Source organism: Lepidochelys kempii, chromosome 26, assembly GCF_965140285.1.
Source record: "Lepidochelys kempii isolate rLepKem1 chromosome 26, rLepKem1.hap1, whole genome shotgun sequence".
In the NCBI taxonomy this organism is placed as follows: Eukaryota; Metazoa; Chordata; order Testudines; family Cheloniidae; genus Lepidochelys; species Lepidochelys kempii.
Genome location: NC_136405.1, coordinates 37615 through 59411, shown reverse-complemented (window position 1 = coordinate 59411; position 21797 = coordinate 37615). Strand labels below are relative to the sequence as shown.

General features: G+C 49.6%; 1 pseudogene across 1 annotated transcript in view; it reads left to right on the top strand.

Annotated features, from left to right (window-relative positions):
- Positions 1–21797, top strand: part of LOC140903603 (uncharacterized) — a 93935-nt pseudogene that overhangs the window by 60932 nt on the left and 11206 nt on the right. The window contains exons 4-9 of the transcript XR_013635066.1: positions 13566–13679; positions 14087–14692; positions 14757–16672; positions 18998–19115; positions 19424–19559; positions 20317–20367. The product of XR_013635066.1 is annotated as an uncharacterized LOC140903603 (transcript). The remainder of the gene's footprint in view (positions 1–13565; positions 13680–14086; positions 14693–14756; positions 16673–18997; positions 19116–19423; positions 19560–20316; positions 20368–21797) is intronic.

Sequence of the window (21797 nt, the reverse complement as noted above, 5' to 3'; positions counted from 1 at the left end):
ATGAGGGAAAAGGTTTGTGCATTATCTGGATTGGCCACCCAGTGTCACTGTTGCTCCGTCAGGGAAATTGTTAGTGCATTACCCTGAGAGGCCACCCAGTGTCACTGTTGCTCTGTGAGGGAAATTGTTGGTGCACTACCGTGAGTAAGCACCCAGTGTCACTGTTCCTCCATGAGGAAATGGTTTGTGCATTATCTGGATTGGCCACCCAGTGTCACTGTTGCTCCGTGAGGGAAATTGTTGGTGCATTACCTAGAGAGGCCACCCAGTCTCAGTGTTGCTCCGTGAGGGAAATTGTTGGGGCATAAGAGAGGCCACACAGTGTCGCTGTTGCTCCGTGAGGGAAATTGTTGGTGCATTACCCTGACTGGCCACCCAGTGTCACTGTTGCTCAATGAGGAAAATGCTGTGTGCATTACCTAGAGTGGCCACACAGTGTCACTGTTTCCCGTGAGGGAAATTGTTTGTGCATTACCCTGACTTGCCACCCAGTGTCACTGTTGCTCCGTGAGGGAAATTGTTTTTGCATTACCCTGTGTGGCCAAGGAGTGTCACTATTGCTCCGTGAGGGAAATTGTTGGTGCATTACCCTGACTTGCCACCCAGTGTCACAGTTGCTCCGTGAGGGAAATTGTTGGTTCATAACCTAGAGTGACCACCCGGTGTCGCTGTTGCTCCGAAAGGGAAATTTTTGGTGTACTACCCTGATTGGCCACCCAGTGTCACTGTTGCTCCGTGAGGGAAATAGTTGGTGCTTTACCGAGAATGGCCACACAGTGTCACTGTTTCCCGTTAGGGAAATTGTTTGTGCATTACCCTGACTGGCCACCCAGTGTCACTGTTGCTCCGTGAGGGAAATGCTTTGTGCATTACCTAGAGTGGCCACCCAGTGTCACTGTTGCTACCTGAGGGAAATTCTTGGTCCATTACCGAGAATGACCACATAGTGTCACTGTTGCTCCGTGAGGGAAATTCTTGGTGCATTACCCTGAGTGGCCACCCAGTGTCACTGTTGCTCAATGAGGAAAATGCTGTGTGCATTACCTAGAGTGGCCACCCAGTGTCACTGTTGCTCCGTGAGGGAAATTGTTTGTGCATTACCTAGAGGGCCACCCAGTGTCACTGTTGCTCAATGAGGGAACTTGTTGGTGCATTACCTAGAGTGGCCACCCACTGTCACTATTGCTCTGTGAGGGAAATTATATTGGTGCATTAAAGTGGCCACCCAGTGTCACGGTTGCTCCGTGAGGAAAATTATTGGTGCATTACCCAGAGTGGCCACCCAGTGTCACTGTTGCTCCGTGAGGAAAATTGTTGGTGCGTTACCCTGAGTGGCCACCCAGTGTCACTGTTGCTCAATGAGGAAAATGCTGTGTGCATTACCTAGAGTGGCCACACAGTGTCACTGTTTCCCGTGAGGGAAATTTTTTGTGCATTACCCTGAGTGGCCACGCAGTGTCACTGTTGCTCCGTGTGGGAAATGCTTTGTGCATTACCGTGAGTGGCCACCCAGTGTCACTGTTGCTGCGTGAGGGAAATTCTTGGTCCATTACCGAGAATGGAAACACAGTGTCACTGTTGCTCCGTGAGGGAAATTCTTGGTGCATTACCTAGAGTGGCCACCCAGTGTCACTGTTTCCCGTGAGGGAAATTGTTGGTGGATTACCTAGAGTGGCCACCCAGTGTCACTATTGCTCCGTGAGGGAAATTGTTGGTGCATTACCTAGAGTGGCCACACAGTGTCACTCTTGCTCCGTGAGGGTAATTGTTGGTGCATTACCTAGCGTGGCCACACAGTGTCACTGTTGCTCTGTGAGGGAAATTATTGATGCATTACCTAGAGTGGCCACCCAGTGTCACTGTTCCCGTGAGGGAAATTGTTTGTGCATTACCCTGAGTGGCCACCGAGTGTCACTGTTGCTCCGTGTAGCCGGACAGCCGCCCCCCCCCCTCAGACCAGCATTGCTGGAAACACAGGAGGAAGCAGGAACAGGGCACTTAACATATATTCCAGCACAGCCTTTGAAGCTGTGAAAGCACAGGTGTGCTGCTACAATGTGCCTCTGGGAACAGATACAAGGATTAAGCTCACAGCAGGCAGAGGCCCTGTGACAGACATGGCTCTTAGCCCCTACTAAATAGCGTGATGCACACACACCAACATCCTAGGTGGGAAAATATTTACCCTGATAAAAGAAATGTCCAGTCGTCGAAACTTATTGTTTCTCTCACTTGCAAGTGTAAACTACTCTTGCGAAAGCTGGCGTCACCCCGACAGACCAGCCTCAATTTGGCATAAGAAAGGAGAAAGAGAATAAAGGAGTACAGAGGTTTAAGTAGGGGACCTACAGCACCATGATTTTTGAGTGCTTTTCACTATCTATCTGCTGGTCAGATAAGTGACAGCCTCCCAAGGCTTCTGCAGCTAATAGGGTCCCTACGCCTTGTCCCTTATTCGTCTTTCCGCGGAATTGAGTGACCGATCCTGGCTTGGCACCGCTGGAATCGAGAGATGCAAGGAGGGTAAGAAGCACCCACACCTGATCTCCTATCTTTAGTGTACACATATTTTGAAATAGAGCTCTATACTTTGTTTTCTTTCTTTGGGATTGTGGCTTCAGTTTTGTAACTTGTTTGTGTGTGTAACATCTCTACATTTAAATAAGTAGGCACTAGCAATTTTGTAACCACATGATTAGAATCTAGCTTAATAAATTTTGGTAACCATTTATGCATAAGCCTGACTTGTTTTCTCTGGTTTACTGTAAAGCAGCCAACACAATTAAAGAACCTCAGCCGTTTTGGCTCTAAAGCCTGGCCATTAGGTGAGAGTACTAAGAGCCTAGCGTTGAGTTGTGCCGCCTCCACGGGGCAAACTCTTGGGGCACCTGTCAGTCAATCCTGGCTGCCCGCTGCGAAGGAGCTCTGAGCTCTAGCAGTTAAAGTCACGGGTGTGGAGAGGCTCTTAGTGCTGCCATTGGGGCACCTGTCAGTCAGTATTGACTGCCCGCTGCGAAGGAGCTCTGAGCTCTAGCAGTTAAAGTCACGGGTGGTTAGGACCTTCGGGCATCCGTCAGCCTAGCCCGGGCTGCCCGCCGCGAAGGGACAATGCGTCCTAGCGGTTAAAGTCACGGATGGTATAAACGGGCATAGCTGGCACCTCACCAAACATCCTTGGCCGTCGGCTAACACTCCGTGAGGGAAATTGTTTGTGCATTACCTAGAGTGGCCACCCAGTGTCATTGTTGCTCAATGAGGGAAATTGTTGGTGCATTACCCTGACTGGCTACCCAGTATCACTCTTGCTCCGTGAGGAAAATTGTTGGTGCATTGAAGTGGCCACCCAGTGTCACTGTTGCTCCGTGAGGGAAATTGTTGGTGCACTAAAGTGGCCACACAGTGTCGCTGTTGCTCCGTGAGGGAAATTGTTGGTGCATTACCTAGAGAGGCCACCCAGTGTCACTGTTGCTCCGTGAGGGAAATTTTTGGTGCATTACCCTGACTGGCTACCCAGTGTCACTGTTGCTCCGTGAGGGAAATTGTTTGTGCATTACCTAGAGTGGCCACCCAGTGTCACTGTTGCTCCGTGAGGGAAATTGTAGGTGCATTACCGAGAATGGCCACACAGTGTCACTGTTTCCCGTGAAAGAAATTGTTGGTGCATTACCGAGAGTGGCCACCCAATGTCACTGTTGCTCCGTGAGGAAAATTGTTGGTGCATTACCCTGAGTGGCCCCCCAGTGTCACTGTTGCTCAATGAGGAAAATGCTGTATGCATTACCTAGAGTGGCCACCCAGTGTCACTATTGCTCCGTGAGGGAAATTGTTGGTGCATTAAAGTGGCCACCCAGTGTCACTGTTGCTCCGTGAGGGAAATTGTTGGTGCATTACCGAGAGTGGCCACCCAATGTCACTGTTGCTCCGTGAGGGAAATTGTTTGTGCATTACCCTTACTTGCCACCCAGTGTCACTGTTGCTCCGTGTGGGAAATGCTTTGTGCATTACCTAGAGTGGCCACCAAGTATCACGGATGCTCCGTGAGGGAAATTATTGGTGCATTACCCTGACTGGGCACCCAGTGTCACTGTTGCTCCATGTGGGAAATGCTTTGTGCATTACCTAGAGTGGCCACCCAGTGTCACTGTTGCTCCGTGAGGGAAATTGTTTGTGCATTACCTAGAGTGGCCACCCAGTGTCACTCTTGCTCCGTGAGGAAAATTGTTGGTGCATTACCCTGAGTGGCCAACCAGTGTCACTGTTGCTCAATGAGGAAAATGCTGTGTGCATTACCTAGAGTGGCCACCCAGTGTCACTGTTGCTCCGTGAGGGAAATTGTTTGTGCATTACATAGAGTGGCCACCCATTGTCACTGTTGCTCCGTGAGGGAAATTGTTTGTGCATTAGCTAGAGTGGCGACCCAGTGTCACTATTGCTCCGTGAGGGAAATTGTTTGTGCATTAGCTAGAGTGGCGACCCAGTGTCACTATTGCTCCGTGAGGGAAATTGTTGGTGCATTAAAGTGGCCACCCAGTGTCACTGTTGCTTCGTGAGGGAAATTGTTGGTGCATTACCGAGAGTGGCCACCCAATGTCACTGTTGCTCCGTGAGGGAAATTGTTTGTGCATTACCCTTACTTGCCACCCAGTGTCACTGTTGCTCCGTGTGGGAAATGCTTTGTGCATTACCTAGAGTGGCCACCAAGTATCACGGATGCTCCGTGAGGGAAATTATTGGTGCATTACCCTGACTGGGCACCCAGTGTCACTGTTGCTCCGTGAGGAAAATTGTTGGTGCATTACCGAGAATGGCCACCCAATGTCACTGTTGCTCCGTGAGGGAAATTGTTTGTGCATTACCCTTACTTGCCACCCAGTGTCACTGTTGCTCCGTGTGGGAAATGCTTTGTGCATTACCTAGAGTGGCCACCAAGTATCACGGATGCTCCGTGAGGGAAATTATTGGTGCATTACCCTGACTGGCCACCCAGTGTCACTGTTGCTCCATGAGGGAAATTGTTGGTGCATTTCCCTGGCTGGCCACCCAATGTCACTGTTGCTCCGTGAGGGAAATTGTTCATGCATTACCCTGAGTGGCCAGCCAGTGTCACTGTTGCTCCCTGAGGGAAATTTTTTGGGCATTACCCTGAGTGGCCACGGAGTGTCACTGTTGCTCCATGGGCGAAATGCTTTGTGCATTACCCTTAGTGGCCACCCAGTGTCGCTGTTCATCCATGAGGGAAATGGTTTGTGCATTATGTTGATCGGCCACCCCGTGTCACTGTGCTCCATGAGGGAAATGGCTGGTACATTACCCTGAGTGGCCACGGAGTGTCACTGTTGCTCCGTGAGGGAAATTCTTTGTGCATTACCCAGAGTGGCCTCTCAGTTTCAGTGTTGCTCCGTGAGGGGAATGCTCTGTGCAGTACCCTGAGTGGCCACCCAGTGGCACTGTTGCCCCGTGAGGGAAATTGTTGGTGCATTACCCAGAGTGGCCACCGAGTGTCACTGTTCCTCCGTGAGGGAAAATGTTTGTCCATTAACCTGACTGGCCACCCAGTGTCACTGTTGCTCCATGAGGGGAATTGGTCATGCATTACCTAGTGTGGCCACCCAGTGTCACTGTTGCTCCGTGATGGAAATTGCTGGTGCATGACCCTGACTGGCCACCCAGTGTCACTGTTGCTCCCTGAGGGAAATATTTCGGGCATTACCCTGAGTGGCCACGGAGTGTCACTGTTGCTCCGTGAGGGGAATGCTCTGTGCAGTACCCTGAGTGGCCACCCAGTGGCACTGTTGCCCCGTGAGGGAAATTGTTGGTGCTTTGCCCTGACTGACCACCCAGTGTGACTGTTGCTCTGTGAGGGAAATTGTTGGTGCATTACCCAGAGTGGTCACCGAGTGTCACTGTTCCTCCGTGAGGGAAAATGTTTGTCCATTAACCTGACTGGCCACCCAGTGTCACTGTTGCTCCCTGAGGGAAATATTTCGGGCATTACCCTGAGTGGCCACGGAGTGTCACTGTTGCTCCGTGAGGGGAATGCTTTGTGCATTACCCAGAGTGGCCACCCAGTGTCACTGTTCCTCCATGAGGGAAACTGTTGGTGCATTAGGCAGAGTGGCCACCTAGTGTCACTGTTGCTTCGTGAGGGAAATTGTTGGTGGATTACCCTGACTGGCCACCCAGTATCACTGTTGCTCCATGAGGGAAATTGTTGGTGCATTACCTAGAGTGGCCACCTAGTGTCACTGTTGCTCCGTGAGGGAAATTATTGGTGCATTACCTAGAGTGGCCACCAAGTGTCACTATTGCTCCGTGAGGGAAATTGTTGGTGCATTACCTAGAGTGGCCACCCCGTGTCACTGTTGCTCCGGGAGGGAAATTGTTGGTGCATTACCCTGACTGGCCACGGAGTGTCACTGTTGCTCTGTGAGGGAAATTGTTGGTGCATTACCTAGAGTGGCCACCCAGTGTCACTGTTGCTCCATGAGGCAAAACGTTTTGTGCATTACCCTGAGTGGCCACCCAGTGTCACTGTTGCTCCATGAGGGAAATGCTTTGTGCGTTACCCTGTGTGGCCACCCAAGACAACACACACACACACACATCACACACAGAACATGACACACAGACAACATGACACGTAACACCAACATCACAAACACGTCTCTCTCACACACACACGACACGGACACACACAAACAACACGACACACGGCACTCAAGGAAACACACCTCACACACACACGACACGGACACACACAAACAACACGACACACGGCACTCAAGGAAACACACCGCACACACACACGACACGGACACACACAAAGAACACGACACACGGCACTCAAGGAAACACACCGCACACACACACGACACGGACACACACAAACAACACGACACACGGCACTCAAGGAAACACACCGCACACACACACGACACGGACACACACAAAGAACACGACACACGGCACTCAAGGAAACACACCGCACCCACACACGACACGGACACACACAAACAACACGACACACGGCACTCAAGGAAACACACCGCACCCACACACGACACTGAAAACATAACATGCACACATCACGACACACGGCACTCAAGGAAACACACTGCACCCACACACGACACTGAAAACATAACATGCACACATCACGACACACGGCACTCAAGGAAACACACCGCACCCACACACGACACTGAAAACATAACATGCACACATCACGACACACGGCACTCAAGGAAACACACCGCACCCACACACGACACTGAAAACATAACATGCACACATCACGACACACGGCACTCAAGGAAACACACCGCACCCACACCAACAGACACTCACACGACACATCACAGACGGCACATGGTACGTTGTACATACACACAGCACGTCACACATACAACACAGCACATGTCTCACGTTGCACACACCGTACGTCGCATGTCACGCACAACACATCGCACTTCGCACTTCACAGATGCACAACACATTGTATGCGTGCGCACGCACACAACACGTGACACACACAACACAACATACAACACGTGACACACACACAATGACACACTCAACAAGTTACATGACACACAAAATGGCACACATGACACACGAGTCACACCCAACACATGACGACAACACACACAAGTTACATGACACACAAAATGGCACACATGACACACGAGTCACACCCAACACATGACGACAACACACACAAGTTACATGACACACAAAATGGCACACATGACACACGAGTCACACCCAACACATGACGACAACACACACAAGTTACATGACACACACACACACAGAAGGTGGCACAGGACAGAACACACACGACACGTCGCACGTGGCACACAGAACACATCTCACATATGTCGCAAACACTGCACATCGCAGAGACAGCATGTCACATGTCACACAACACATCGCACGTTGCGTGTCACACACAACACGTCACGCACACATGTCACACGTTGCATGTCACATGTCGCATATCGCACATTGCATGTGACTGACATGTCGCACGTTGTATGTCACACACACACCACGTTGCACGACACACAAAATGGCACACAACACAACACACAAATGACACACAACACACGACACCTACATACACACAACACACACACAACCCCTGACACGAAATGTGAAATGGCACACAACACACGACACAGACACACAGACAACATGACACACAACACTTTACACAAACACTCAACACAACAGTCAAGACAGCACACGACACACAGCATGTTACACACACATAGAACATGACACACAACACGTCACACATACATAAACACATCTCACACACATGACGCATCACACACACAACATCACATGGCACACAACACATAAAAATCACACACGACACATGACACCGACACACACAACAACACACGACACACAGAATGGCACACAACACACACAATGCGACACACATCACACAGAAAACTTCACAGACAGACAACACCGACGCACACACGACACACAAAAATCACACGCAACAGATGACACCGACACATACACACACACACAACACTACACACAACGCCTCACACGACACACAAAATGGCACAAAACACAACACCCACAGAAGACGACACAACGCCTCACGCCACCGACACACACAGAACATGACACACAACGTGTCACGCACACACACTCGACAACACACAACACACACAAGACGACAGACAACACATCTCACACACTCACAGGATGACACACAATATGTCACGCATACACATACATCTCATACACACACAACACACTATACTGACACACATACATAGAACACGACACACACCACGTCACACACACATTCACAACAGGACACGACACACGAGACATCACACACACACACAGGACACAACACACCACGTCTCACACACACATTCACAACAGGACACGACACACGAGACATCACACACACACACAGGACACAACACACCACGTCTCACACACACATTCACAACAGGACACGACACACGAGACATCACACACACACAACAGGACCCGACACACCACGTCTCACACACACATTCACAACAGGACACGACACACGAGACATCACACACACACAACAGGACCCGACACACCACGTCTCACACACACATTCACAACAGGACACGACACACGAGACATCACACACACACAACAGGACCCGACACACCACGTCTCACACACACATTCACAACAGGACACGACACACGAGACATCACACACACACAACAGGACCCGACACACCACGTCTCACACACACATTCACAACAGGACACGACACACCACGTCTCACTCACACACACACACACACACAGACAACAGGACACGACACACCACGTCTCACTCACACACACACACACACACACACAGACAACAGGACACGACACACCACGTCTCACTCACACACACACACACACAGACAACAGGACACGACACACCACGTCTCACTCACACACACACACAGACAACAGGACCCGACACACGAGACATCACACACAGACGACACGACACACCACGTCTCACTCACACACACACACAGACAACAGGACCCGACACACGAGACATCACACACAGACGACACGACACCTCACTCATTGTACGTGGCACACACAGCACGTCGCACGTCCCACGTCCCACACAGCACGTCGCACGTCACTCACAACATGTCGCAAGTTGCGTGTCACACACACAAGATGTTGCACACACAGCACTTCGCACACATGTCGCACGTCACCCACAACATGTCGCACGTTGCATGTCACACACACAAAACGTGGCACGTGGTACACAGCACATCACACGTGGGACGTCGCAAGCGCAGACTCAACATGTTGCTCGCACGCACAACACTTTGCACTTTGCACACGCACAAAACGTTGCATGCGTGCACGCACACACAGCACATCACACACACACAGAACCCGTCACACACACAACAAACGACAGCAACACATACACAGAACATGACACACAACACGTGACACACACAGAACACATGACACCGACACACACACACAGAATACGACACGTCACATGCGCAGACACACCACATTACATGTCATGCACAACACTTCGCACTTCGCAGATGCACAAAATGTTGCACACGCACACACAGCATGTCACACACACACAAGAACACACACAACCCGTCACACTTACACACACAACACGTCACCCGACATGTCACCCACACACAAACACATGCAACACGACACACAACACGTCACACAACCCGCCTCAGACACACACACACAACACACGTGACACAACACACGTCACACACACAACATGACACAACATACGACACAGTCAGACTACGCTCCCTTTCCCCCCGCCACCGTAGAGGAGTTTCGGGCCAAGTCAGGACAGAGCGAGGGCGCAGTGGCTTCAGCAGCTACTACTGAGGATGCGCCATCTGTGTTCAATGCGCATGCTCACTCCCAGCTAAGCTAGCGCGCGCGGGGGCCCATCGCCGCCGAACCCGCCTCTCGGGTCTGACCCGCTGTCACCGCGTTTGACAGGCCAGGCGGGGCGGTCTGTATGAACGGGGGGATCTGTACGGGCTGGGCCAGAGAATTCGGCAGCGCCCCAGGGCAGGCTGGGAGATGTAGTTCCTGGCGCACCTCAGGCCGGAAATAACGTTGCCCCAATGACGGGCGGAGGTGGTTAACGGTTCGCGTGAGGGCGACCCGCTCGCTGATTGACGGAGAGACCCCCGGGGGCAGCCGCGCGGACAGAGACTCCCAGAGCCAGGGGTGGGGGAGGGGATGGGAAACTGTTGCTGTGATTCTCTCTCAGCACATGGGGAGCGAGGGGGGCGGGAGCAGGTTCGACCCCCCCGCTGCAGTGATCCGTTTAAAAGGAGTCTGGCCTCCTCCTGCCTGAGCTACGTTTGTGGTCTCCCTGAGACACGTGTTAATCCGGAGTCACTGCAAGACAGAACAAAGAGAGACTCCAAATTAACATGGGGGGCAGATAAGATCAGGGTGTGTCCCTATGGGGAGGGGGTTTCAGTTGTTGCTAAAGGGAGGAAAGTTACTTTCTCTGCCTCAGGATATTGGGGTTGAGCTTCCTGGTTCAGACACTGCTGTCTCGATTGTGATCTGGGAGCCCAGGCTGAGCAGCTGCTGCTCCCCCAGCAGGATCGGGGCTGGGGAGTGACTCTGTGCCCAGCCAAGGTGAGGATTTTCTCCAGCTGTAATTAGTCCCATAGGGCAACCCAGGGCTCTGCCCACACCAACATCTGAGCCAGAGACTCCAGGTGATTGATAGAGACCTCAGGGAAGGTGCAGGGAATGGACATGAAAGTGACTCTGCACAAAGAGCCTCTCCTCCACTCAGCAATTGCAGGAGCCGATCCAGCCATAGGAGAGGGAACCCCCAGGATTGGCTGCCAGCAAGAGACAGGGGAAGGGAGACACAAGGAGAGAGAGAGAGAGAGACTGAAAAGGGCAGTGGGAGAAATAATTGCGGGGAGAGATTCCCAGATTTCTGACCGGCCCACGCACGGTTATTGCCGCATCCCTGGGCGGATTCACTTTGCTACGAACAAGGTGAGGTGCGGGGGAAGGAAAAGCCAGCTCCTGACTCTCCCTGTACCCCCTGCTGTAGGAGTTTGCTGCCTTGGGGACAATGTCAGGGGGAATCCCCCAATATCACTCCTTTTGTTCTGCTCTTCTCTCCCATTCAGTTCCCAGTCTTTGTTACTGGGAGGGTTTCAAAATGTCTTGCTGGTTTAGTGCTAGTGGGAGGGACCAGTCAGTGCTGTAATCTAGTGACCAAACATTTCCCCAGCATAGAATCGTAGAACGGTAGGGCTGGAATGAACCATGAGAGGGCATCTAGTCCAGCCCACAGCACTGAGGTGTTTGTCCAACCTGACCTTGAAAACCTCTAATGATGGGGATTCCACCACCTCTCTTGCTAATCTATTCCAGTGCTTAATTACTTTTTTTTCACAATTGAGTCACGTGGTTGACTCAGATTCAATTTGTGATCCACTATAACTCCCGATCGTTTTCAGTAGTACTACCTCGTAACCAGCTATTTCCCACTTGGTCGTTTGTGCATTTGGTTTTCCTTCCCTAAGTCTAGTACTTTGCACTCGTCTTTATTGAATTTCATCTCATTCATTCAGCTCACTTCTCCAATTTGTAAATGTTACCTTGAATTCTATGCCCAAATAAATCTGTTAGTCTTTAAGGTGCCACCGGACTCCTTGTTGTTTTTGTGGATACAGACTAAGACGGCTACCCCCTGATAGGTGACGCTTTGTTATTTTTATGTCTGATTTTATAAGCAGGTAGTTTTTAAATGGGGCGTAACTCAGAGGTACGCAAGACAAATCAGACTCCTGAAAGGGGCACAGTCGTGTGGAAAGCCACCAGTCTACACAGCTATTTTTAATGGCTAGCACCAACAGTGGAGCACCTATAGGGAGACACATCTCAAAGAACTGTTAGGGGGCTTATTCCTTCACCCACTTACTTCGCTGGTCCTTCTCACATGAACAGAGAGCAACAATATCCGAAGTCCAAAGGTGCTTTTGATGTTTATTGGGGTGAACTTCCAGCAAGCATGATTCCAGTTTCCTTCCTTAGTGTCCCCCTTCCCAGCTCTGACACCACAGAGCCTTACACCTGTGTCCTTGTTCCCATTCCTGCCCTTAGCCAAACATGATTCCAATTTCCCCAGACTCATTCCCTGTTCCCATTTCCCCCTTTAGCAAAACATGATTCCAATTTCCCCAGCCCCATTCCCTGTTCCCATTTCCCCTCCCCACACCCACCCACTCACTTCCTGATTGACTGCAGACTATATAGTAAAACTTGAGTTCTGCTTAGCTATACGTTAACCAATCATTTTCCTGAAATTTAACTAACGAATCCTAACATATTGTAACATGATTATGTAACCAATTATATCCCACCACCTTAATTAGTTTACACCCAGCAAAATTAATTATACAGCAGACAGAAACAATCACAGAACCAGACAGAGATTATACAGACAAACAACAGCGAAGTGGGAACTATACTGACAAAACAATACAGAAGTCAGGATTTCACACCCCAGCTATTGATAAGTGAGTTCTTGCCAGACAGGATGCTATCAAACTAAGTTTCGTTTCACATCTTCTAGGCACTTCCCTTTCTCTGGAGATGATAGGCACTATCAGGACAGGAGTGTATTCCTAACAGCCCAATAGCACCTTATTTCAATGTGACTAGTTTGGAATGTGAGGATGTGACCGGTCGCTTCCCAGCTTATGGCTGCCTCTGTTGCTTCGTCAAAGGTCTTAGCCTAAGAACAGGGACTCAGACTGTCACAGTAAGAGAAGGACCTTACACTGGCAGACAGTGATTTTAATTCTTTCTTTTATACCTCTAAACTAGCCAAGTGATAAGAATACACCTAAATTCTTAAAGTACAGGCCTTTGCAGACAGGCCTGAATATCTATATCCTAACGAGAACCATCGTTAATACACAAGTTGTGCAATTTCTTCTTTTCTTGTTACCTGATCTCACTGGTCTTCTTTCCCCTAAGCAGGGTTTCCAGTTTCCAAACCCGATGTCATCTCCCAGCTGGAACGAGGGGAAGAGCCGTGGGCCCCAGATCTCCAGGGCTCAGAGGAAAGAGAGATCCTGAGAGGCAGCTGCATGGGTGAGGGATCATTTAAGGAGACAGCTGGGATTCCCAGCAAAGACCTTGTGAGGTCTCTGGGTTCAGGATGGTCCCCAGCAGGTGTCATATCCTCTGGGCAAATACTGTTTATGGCTTCCTACCCATCCTGAAAAAAGAAAACGAGTACATGTGGCACCTTAGAGACTAACACGGCTGCTACGCTGGTACCCATCTTGACTAACTCCTGGCAGTAGTTCCCTCCCCAAACTGCCATCTCCCTGAGTGTTTGGATGGGAGCTGGATGCAGAATTGATCCCCTCCTCTCGCCCCTTTGGGGAAGAGTTGGGGGAAATTCAGTCTCTGATTTTTTTCCATCTTCAGCTATTCTCTTGGTTTCTTCTCCCCTTTTCCCTCTGGTTTCTAAGGTTTTTCTTTCTCTGTCCCAGGAAGTGATGGGATGGTGAGAGAGACCGTGGAGCAGAATCCTCAGCAGGAAGATGAACGAGTGGAACCGCAGGGGATGTTATTGCAAAGATGCAAAGGGAGTGTGTCCAGGAGTTGTGAGCAGGGAAAAGGCTCTCAGGGGCAGCACAGGCCAGAGAAGCGGCAGGGAAACCAGCCAGCGCAGAAAGTTGGAATATCTATTAATTATCGGGGAACTCACAAAGGCCTCAAGGAAATCACAGCCCAGCAGAGAATCCTGACGGGAGAGAGAAATAACACGGGCTTTGAGTGTGGGAAAAAGTTCAGGAGGCGCTCACACCTCATTACCCACCAGAGAATCCACACCAGAGTGAGACCCTATGGATGCTGTGAGTGCGGGAAAACCTTCACTCAGCATTTGCTATCAGAGGATCCACACAGGGAAGAAACCCCATGAATGCTGTGAGTGTGGGAAAACCTTTTGGCACTCAGCCCTTATAAAACATCAGAGGATCCGCACAAGGGCAAAAGCCTATGAATGCTGTGAGTGTGGGAAAATGTTCACTGAGTGCTCACACCTTATTCGCACTCAGAGGATCCACACGGGAGAAACCCTATGGATGCTGTGAGTGCGGGAAAACCTTCGCTGAGCGCTCACACCTTATTTGCCATCAGAGAATCCACAAAGGCCAGCGCCCTTACGAGTGCTGCGAGTGCGGGAAAACCTTCACTCAGCACTCACATCTTATTGCACATCAGAGGAGTCACACAGGGGAGAAACCCTGTAAATGCTTTGAGTGTGAGAAAACCTTCTCTTGGCATTTAGCCCTTATAAAACATCGGAGGATCCACACAGGAGAGAAACCCTATAAATGCTGTGAGTGTGGGAAAACTTTCACTGAGTGCTCAACCCTTATTCATCATCAGAGAATCCACACAGAGGAGAAACCCTATGAATGCTGTGAGTGTGGGAAAACCTTCACTCAGAGCTCAAACCTTATTACGCATCAGAGGAGCCACACAGGAGAGAAACCCTATGAATGCTGTGAGTACGGGAAAACTTTCGCTCGGAGCTCAGGCCTTATTACACATCAGAGGAGCTGCACAGGAGAGAAACCCCATGAATGCTGTGAATGTGGAAAATTCTTCCATCACAACTCTTCTCTTATTTATCACCAGAGAAGCTGCAAGGGAGATAAACACCATGAAAATCTTTTCTCGGGTTCAGAAAACATTGTTTTTTCCTAATTCCCAAGTAGTGCACTTTAAGGCAGCATTTGTGGCATCTCAGCTCCTTTAGGTGAGTTGTCAGCTTTTCCCTTTTGCAGCTCACCCTTCCTTGGAGTGAAGCCCACAGTGTTTTTCATCAACTCCTTCGTCCTCTGTCATGGAAATGTGCGTCCCTCCAACAGGAATGCCCATCAGTCCCAGGTGGGGGAACCAGGAGTGATCTCTACTAGGTACATGGAGGTTAAATCTATCTGGGCCTTGACACTACTAGGGTTTTCCATGGAGTTCGCGATCCTGATATAAAAACACAACTATTTTTTCAAGAAAGAAAATAGCCCATATAGCGTCCAGGGTAACGTAGCAAATTTCCTTACCACTGGACACAAGCTCCGTCACTTTTTCTAGTCTAACCAAATTTGGAGCATCACGTTTATAATTTTTTCTCCCTCTGCAAAGTGATTGTTAGTCACCAGGTTCCCCCACTAGGGACAGATTGCCTCATTCCCAGTTGTTGCCACGTTGCACTGGATTCTGCTGAATAGCAGTTGGGCTTTTTACCATTTTTTCCATGTAAATATAACAGAGAAGGAGCAGGGATAGAGGGTGTGAGAAAGTGGGGATTTTTCCTTGTTATGTTTTAAGTGAGTCTTACTGTTTTTCATGAGTACGGCGGGTGCCTCAGTTTCCCTGTGTGCTGCACCAATACCTTGGTGGTGGGAATAGGGATGTGTGACTTTGGCTGAGACCTCTGGGGCTGGTGAGGCTGCCTGCATGACCGGTGTGTGACGTTGCACTCCATATGCTTTATGGAAATATGCTTATGACATAACTGGAATATGCTTCACGCTAAATACCCCTTGTATCGTGTCATTAGAAAGCTTGTAATCTACTAAGTGTGTTCATCCTATTTGTTTGTATGTATTATTTCTATATCTGGAGTTAGGAGAATTAGCTATAAAATTGTTTCACTGATGTAAACATATGAAGTAGAGGCCATTAAGGGTGCTCCAGAAACAATCAGTTGTAAATGGCCTTAGTTTCTTGAAAGCCTTCTTGTGTACATGTGGGCCAGCCCATGGGGAATGGAGACTAGGGGTCTTACCGTGACATGTGACCATGTCACCTGATAATGAAATCCATCTTAAATCTGGTACTTTTCCATTTAGAAGGAAGGGTGGGGACCCAGAGAGACAAAAGATTCCTGCCTTGTGCCAAAGCTATAGAAGGGGGTGGAGCAGGACAAAGGGGGCCAGTCATGAGAAATCCCCTGCTTACCACCTGAGATGTCTGCTGGAACTAACACTACCTGGGGAAAGGATCGGGCCCAGACTAGGAAGGAGTCTAATCTGTGAAAGAAGCTTATTGGAACATCCCTGAGGGTGAGATATTACCTGTAATCCTTTTTTTTAATGTATTAGGTTTAGACTTGCGTGTTTTTGCTTTATTTTGCTGGGTGACTTACTTTGTTCTGTGTGTTATTACTTGAAACCACTTAAATCCTACTTTTTATACTTAATAAAATCACTTTTCTTTATTAATAAATCTAGAGTAAGTGATTAATACCAAAGGGAGCAAACAGCGGTGCATATCTCTTTATCAGTGTTACAGAGGGTGGACAATTTATGAATTTACTCTATATAAGCTTAATACAGAGTAAAACAGATTTATTTGGGTTTTGGATCCTATTGGGAACTTGGTATCTGGGTGCTGGAGACAAGTAAGCTGCTGAGCTGTTTTCACTTAAAGTCTGCAGCTTTGGGGGCGTGGTTCAGACCCTGAGTCTGTGTTGCAGCAGGTTAGTGTGTCTGGCTCAACAAGACAGGGTTCTGGAAGTCACAAGCTGGCAGGTAAAACAGGTTCAGAGGTATTTTCAGCACATCGGGTGACAGTCCCATGGGGGTCTCTGTGACTGAACCCGTCACACGGTGCCTTTCGTAACCGGAGACCCAGGAATGTGTTAAGGAAAAGTTAGCATATGTGTGTATGTGACTCCATTTTGGTTTGGGGCCCACCATTGTCTAAAAGTAAACACATCATGCAGCAGGAGGAGTCTTCCTTAGATACTGCATTCCTTTGAAACCCGCCCCCTTGTTTCCAGCCCATCTCGAATCCCGGTTTCTGTTCTTTGTCTGTTCCTAACTCCCTGCCTCCTGGCCTTGATGCGAGCCTCCCATCCCGATAAGAAAGGCTACTGGTGCATTGCTTTAGGACCATGTTGTGTAGTTGAAGTAATGGTCTAGCACGGGGAATGTACCTAGCATGTATGGGTGGTAGATAAGGGAAGGGTTTGTCTATTGGCTAAGGTTTCCGATGCACTAGGGCAACGTGCTTTGCTAAAAGGTATATAATCTCTGTATAACCTGCATTCGGGGTCCCCTCCTGACTAGCAGGGGGGCACCACGCTCGAGCATAATAAACTTAGTATCTTTGGGAACTCTGCAGTTGTGACAGGTTTCAGAGTAACAGCCGTGTTAGTCTGTATTCGCAAAAAGAAAAGGAGTACTTGTGGCACTTAAAGACTAACCAATTTATTTGAGCATGAGCTTTCGTGAGCTACAGCTCACTTCATTGGATGCATACTGTGGAAACTGCAGAAGACATTATATACACAGAGACCATGAAACAATACTTCCTCCCACCCCACTCTCCTGCTGGTAATAGCTTATCTAAAGTGATCATCAAGTTGGGCCATTTCCAGCACAAATCCAGGTTTTCTCACCCTCTGCCCCCCCCCCCCAAACTCACTCTCCTGCTGGTAATAGCAGGAGGGTGAGAAAACCTGGATTTGTGCTGGAAATGGCCCAACTTGATGATCACTTTAGATAAGCTATTACCAGCAGGAGTGTGGGGTGGGAGGAGGTATTGTTTCATGGTCTCTGTGTATATAATGTCTTCTGCAGTTTCCACAGTATGCATCCGATGAAGTGAGCTGTAATTCACGAAAGCTCATGCTCAAATAAATTGGTTAGTCTCTAAGGTGCCACAAGTACTCCTTTTCTTTCTGCAGTTGTGGACTTTGTTCGTGTGCCTCAGCCTAGACTTGGAGTGTGCGTGACCAATCGGGTGTAATTTGTAACAAATGGGATGCAACCAGGTGACTCTTTGCCCAGGAAACGAGACAAAGACAAGGAGGAGGAGCAATGGAGGTGTCTGACTTTGGGTCGCTGGAAGCTGGCAGTCTGCTTGGGGGGACCCGAAGAGGGGGAGTTCAGGGCATCTGGCCCATGACTCCCTAAGGTGGACTTGGCCGAAAGTCACTGATTTCTGTGCTAATGAGTTCTGTTCTACACCGTGTTCCTGTCGAATAATAAACCTTTTGTTTTACTGGTTGACTGAGAGTCACGCTGGCTGGGGGGCAGGGCCCTCTGGCTTCCCCAGAAGCCCCGTCCGGGCAGACTTGCTGCGGGAAGCCCACGGTGTGGAAGGGGATGCTGAATGCTTCGAAGTCAGACCCAAGAAGGTCAAAGTTGTGTGAGCTTCTTGCCCTGGTGGCAGTGTGTCATGGAGTGTGGCGGAGTCAGGGCCCTGCACCCCCACTTCCTGCGATTCACCGTGACTCTCAGCCAGCCAGTAAAACAGAAAGTTTATTGGACGACTGGAACACAGTCCCAAGCAGAGATGGGAGAGGGAGGCAGGGATGAGGGCAAGATTAAACACACCGAGAGAGCTCTGTGTAGTGATGGTTTCTTGCTTGGCTTTATTAGTTTGCGGAGGAATCGTTGAGAAGCCCTAGTCGGAGGAGACGCTGGCAGAAGTGGACCTGACCATCCTTCTAAGGAGACATGAATAGTCCTCATGTTTCTGCCTTCTGCTTAACTGGCTGTGAGTAAGAAGTCAGTGCTTTGAATTCGTCATCTGTACTCACTGTAGTTTTCCTCACAGGCCGTGTGCTTCCTCGTTGGCTACGAGTCTCTGGGATTAAGGCTGGGGAAGGGACAAGAGTCTCCTGAGCAAAGTGACTATTTTGGGTGCCGTTACAATGGATATCTTCCAGTTGCAGTTGTAAAGTAGTAATGGGAGATGAGTTAAGGGTGGAGCCCTGGGATACGGGAGATATGAAATGAAGAGACAACGCGACATTGCAGATGGAGATGCTAATTTTTTTTTGTTCCCTCTTCTGCTGGGTTTAGTCCCAAAAGAAAAGAAGACAAGCGTCAGAGTCTACTGCCCTCATGCGACGGAAAGAGAGGGACAAGATCGTGAGCGTTGTTGATGCCACGGAAAAGTCGTCCAACTGGGAGCGGAAGAGCTGCCACCCTCAGTGAGGTAAGTGTCTATTTTGGTGATTGCTTTGCTCACGGCCCACCTCGCTCCTGGTAGGGACGCCCCTTTAGCTGGGGCTGGGTTTGTAAGAAGATGTTCTTGACTAGCTGTGGTTACGAGGGAGATAAGGTCCCCATTTTCAGGGGCTGGTCATTTCTCTGGCCAGTGTTACAAATTATACCTGACAGGTCATGCACACAAACTGCCGCGAATTATACCCGATAGGTCACGCACAGTTCGAGTATAGACTGAGGCACACAAACAAAGTTCACAACTGCAGAATTCCCAAAAATACTAAGTTTATTATGCTCGAGCGCGGTGCCCCCCTGCTAATCAGCAGGGGACCCCGCATGCAGGTTATACAGAGATTATATACCTTTTTGCAAAGCACGTTGCCCTAGTGCATCGGAAACCTTAGCCAATAGACAAACCCTTCCCTTATCTACCACCTATCCCTGCTAGGTACATTCCCCGTGCTAGACCATTACTTCAACTACACCACATGGTCCTAAAGCAATGCAGCAGTAACTTTTCTTATCAGAATGGGAGGCCTACATCAAAGCCAGGAGGCAGGGAGTTAGGAACAGAGAGAGAACAGAAACCAGGAGTCGAGACAGGCTGGAGACAACGGGGGGAGGATTTTCACAGGAATGCAGTATCTAAGAAACACTCCTCCTGGTGCATGAAGTGCTTGCTTTTAGACAATGGTGGGCCCCAAACCAAAATGGAGTCACATATGCTAACTTTTCCTTAACACCAGGAGCGGTGTGTCCTCTGCAGCAGAAGGTTTGATCCAGGAGGATGACTCCAGGTGGTGAGTCACTTGCCTTCCATGTTTTTTCTCTCTGTCTCTCTCTCTTCTCTAGTATGTTGGCCAACACAAACACCCCCCCCACCTTTCTGTCCTTACCTTTCCTAGTGCCTTCTCCCTTCATAGGATACTGGGAGGCATGTTAGGTGTGCATCCCCACAGGCTGTGTCTCGGGAGCCATGAAGAAGTAGGAGTGGATGATAATCATGCAGGGCAGTGCGTGCGAGAGTGGAGCAGTGACTGTCGGTATTAACTTGGTCTCTGTTGATCAAGTGGGGCCAATGTAGATGGAATGGAAGAGGGAGGCAGAAATGAGGGGAAGATCTCAGGCACCAATAGAGCTTTGTGTAGCGATGGCTTCTGCTGCTGCTCTTGCAGAGGAATTGCTGAGGAGCCCTAGCCAGAGGAGAAAGTGGCAGAGATGGACCTGAGCAGCTTGGACATTGTTCTCAGCAGACGTGAACAGTCCTCCACTTTCTGCCTCCCGCTTAACTGGCTGTGAGTAAGTGGTCAGTGCTTTCAATTCCTCATCTGTACTCGCTGTAGTACTCTTCACAGGCTGTGCGCTTCCTTGTTGGGTATGGGGCTCTGTGGTATTAAGGCTGAGGAGGAGCCATGTCTGCTGTGCAGAGTGACCATGTGGGGTGCCATTGCAAGGGGTGCTTTTTGGTTGTAATGTTAAAGATGTAATGGGAAGAGGGTTGAGGGCAGAGCCCCGCCATGCAGGAGAGGGGAAAAGAAGGGCCAACGAGACGTTGCCGACTGAGATGGTAACTGATTTGTTTTTCTCCCTTGTGCTGGGTTTAGTACTAAGGGAAAAGAAGTCGCGTGCCAGGGTCTACTGCCCTCATGCGATGGAAAGCGAGTGACAGTGATAAGACCGCGAGTATTGTTGATGCCACGCAAAAGCTGTCCAACTGGGAGCAGAATTGCTGCCACTCTGAGATAAGTGACTGTTTTGGTGATTGCTCTGCTCGTGGCCCACCTGGCTCCAGGTATGGACGCTCCTTTAGCTAAGGCTGGGTTTGTAAGGAAAGGTTCCTGACTAGCTGTTGTTATGAGGGAGACAAGGTCCCCATTTTCAGGGGCTGCTCATTTCTCTGGCCAGGAGCAGTGTGTCCTCCGCAGCAGAAGGTTGCATCTAGGAGGATGACTTCATGTGTTGAGTTGCTTGCCTTCCTCCAATCTTTTTCTCTTTCTTTCTCTCTACTCTAATGTGTTGGCCAGCTCTCTGTCTCCTCTCCTCTCCTTGTGCTGTCTCCCTTCTTAGGATGCAGGCAGGGGTACTAGGTTTGCATCCCGACAGGTGAGGTCTCGGGAGCCCTGGAGAAGTTGGAGCAGATGAAAATCATGCGTGGCAGTCGGTGTTGACTCGGTCATCGAGTGGGGCCAGTGTAGATGGGTTTGGAGAGGGAGGCAGGGATGAGGGC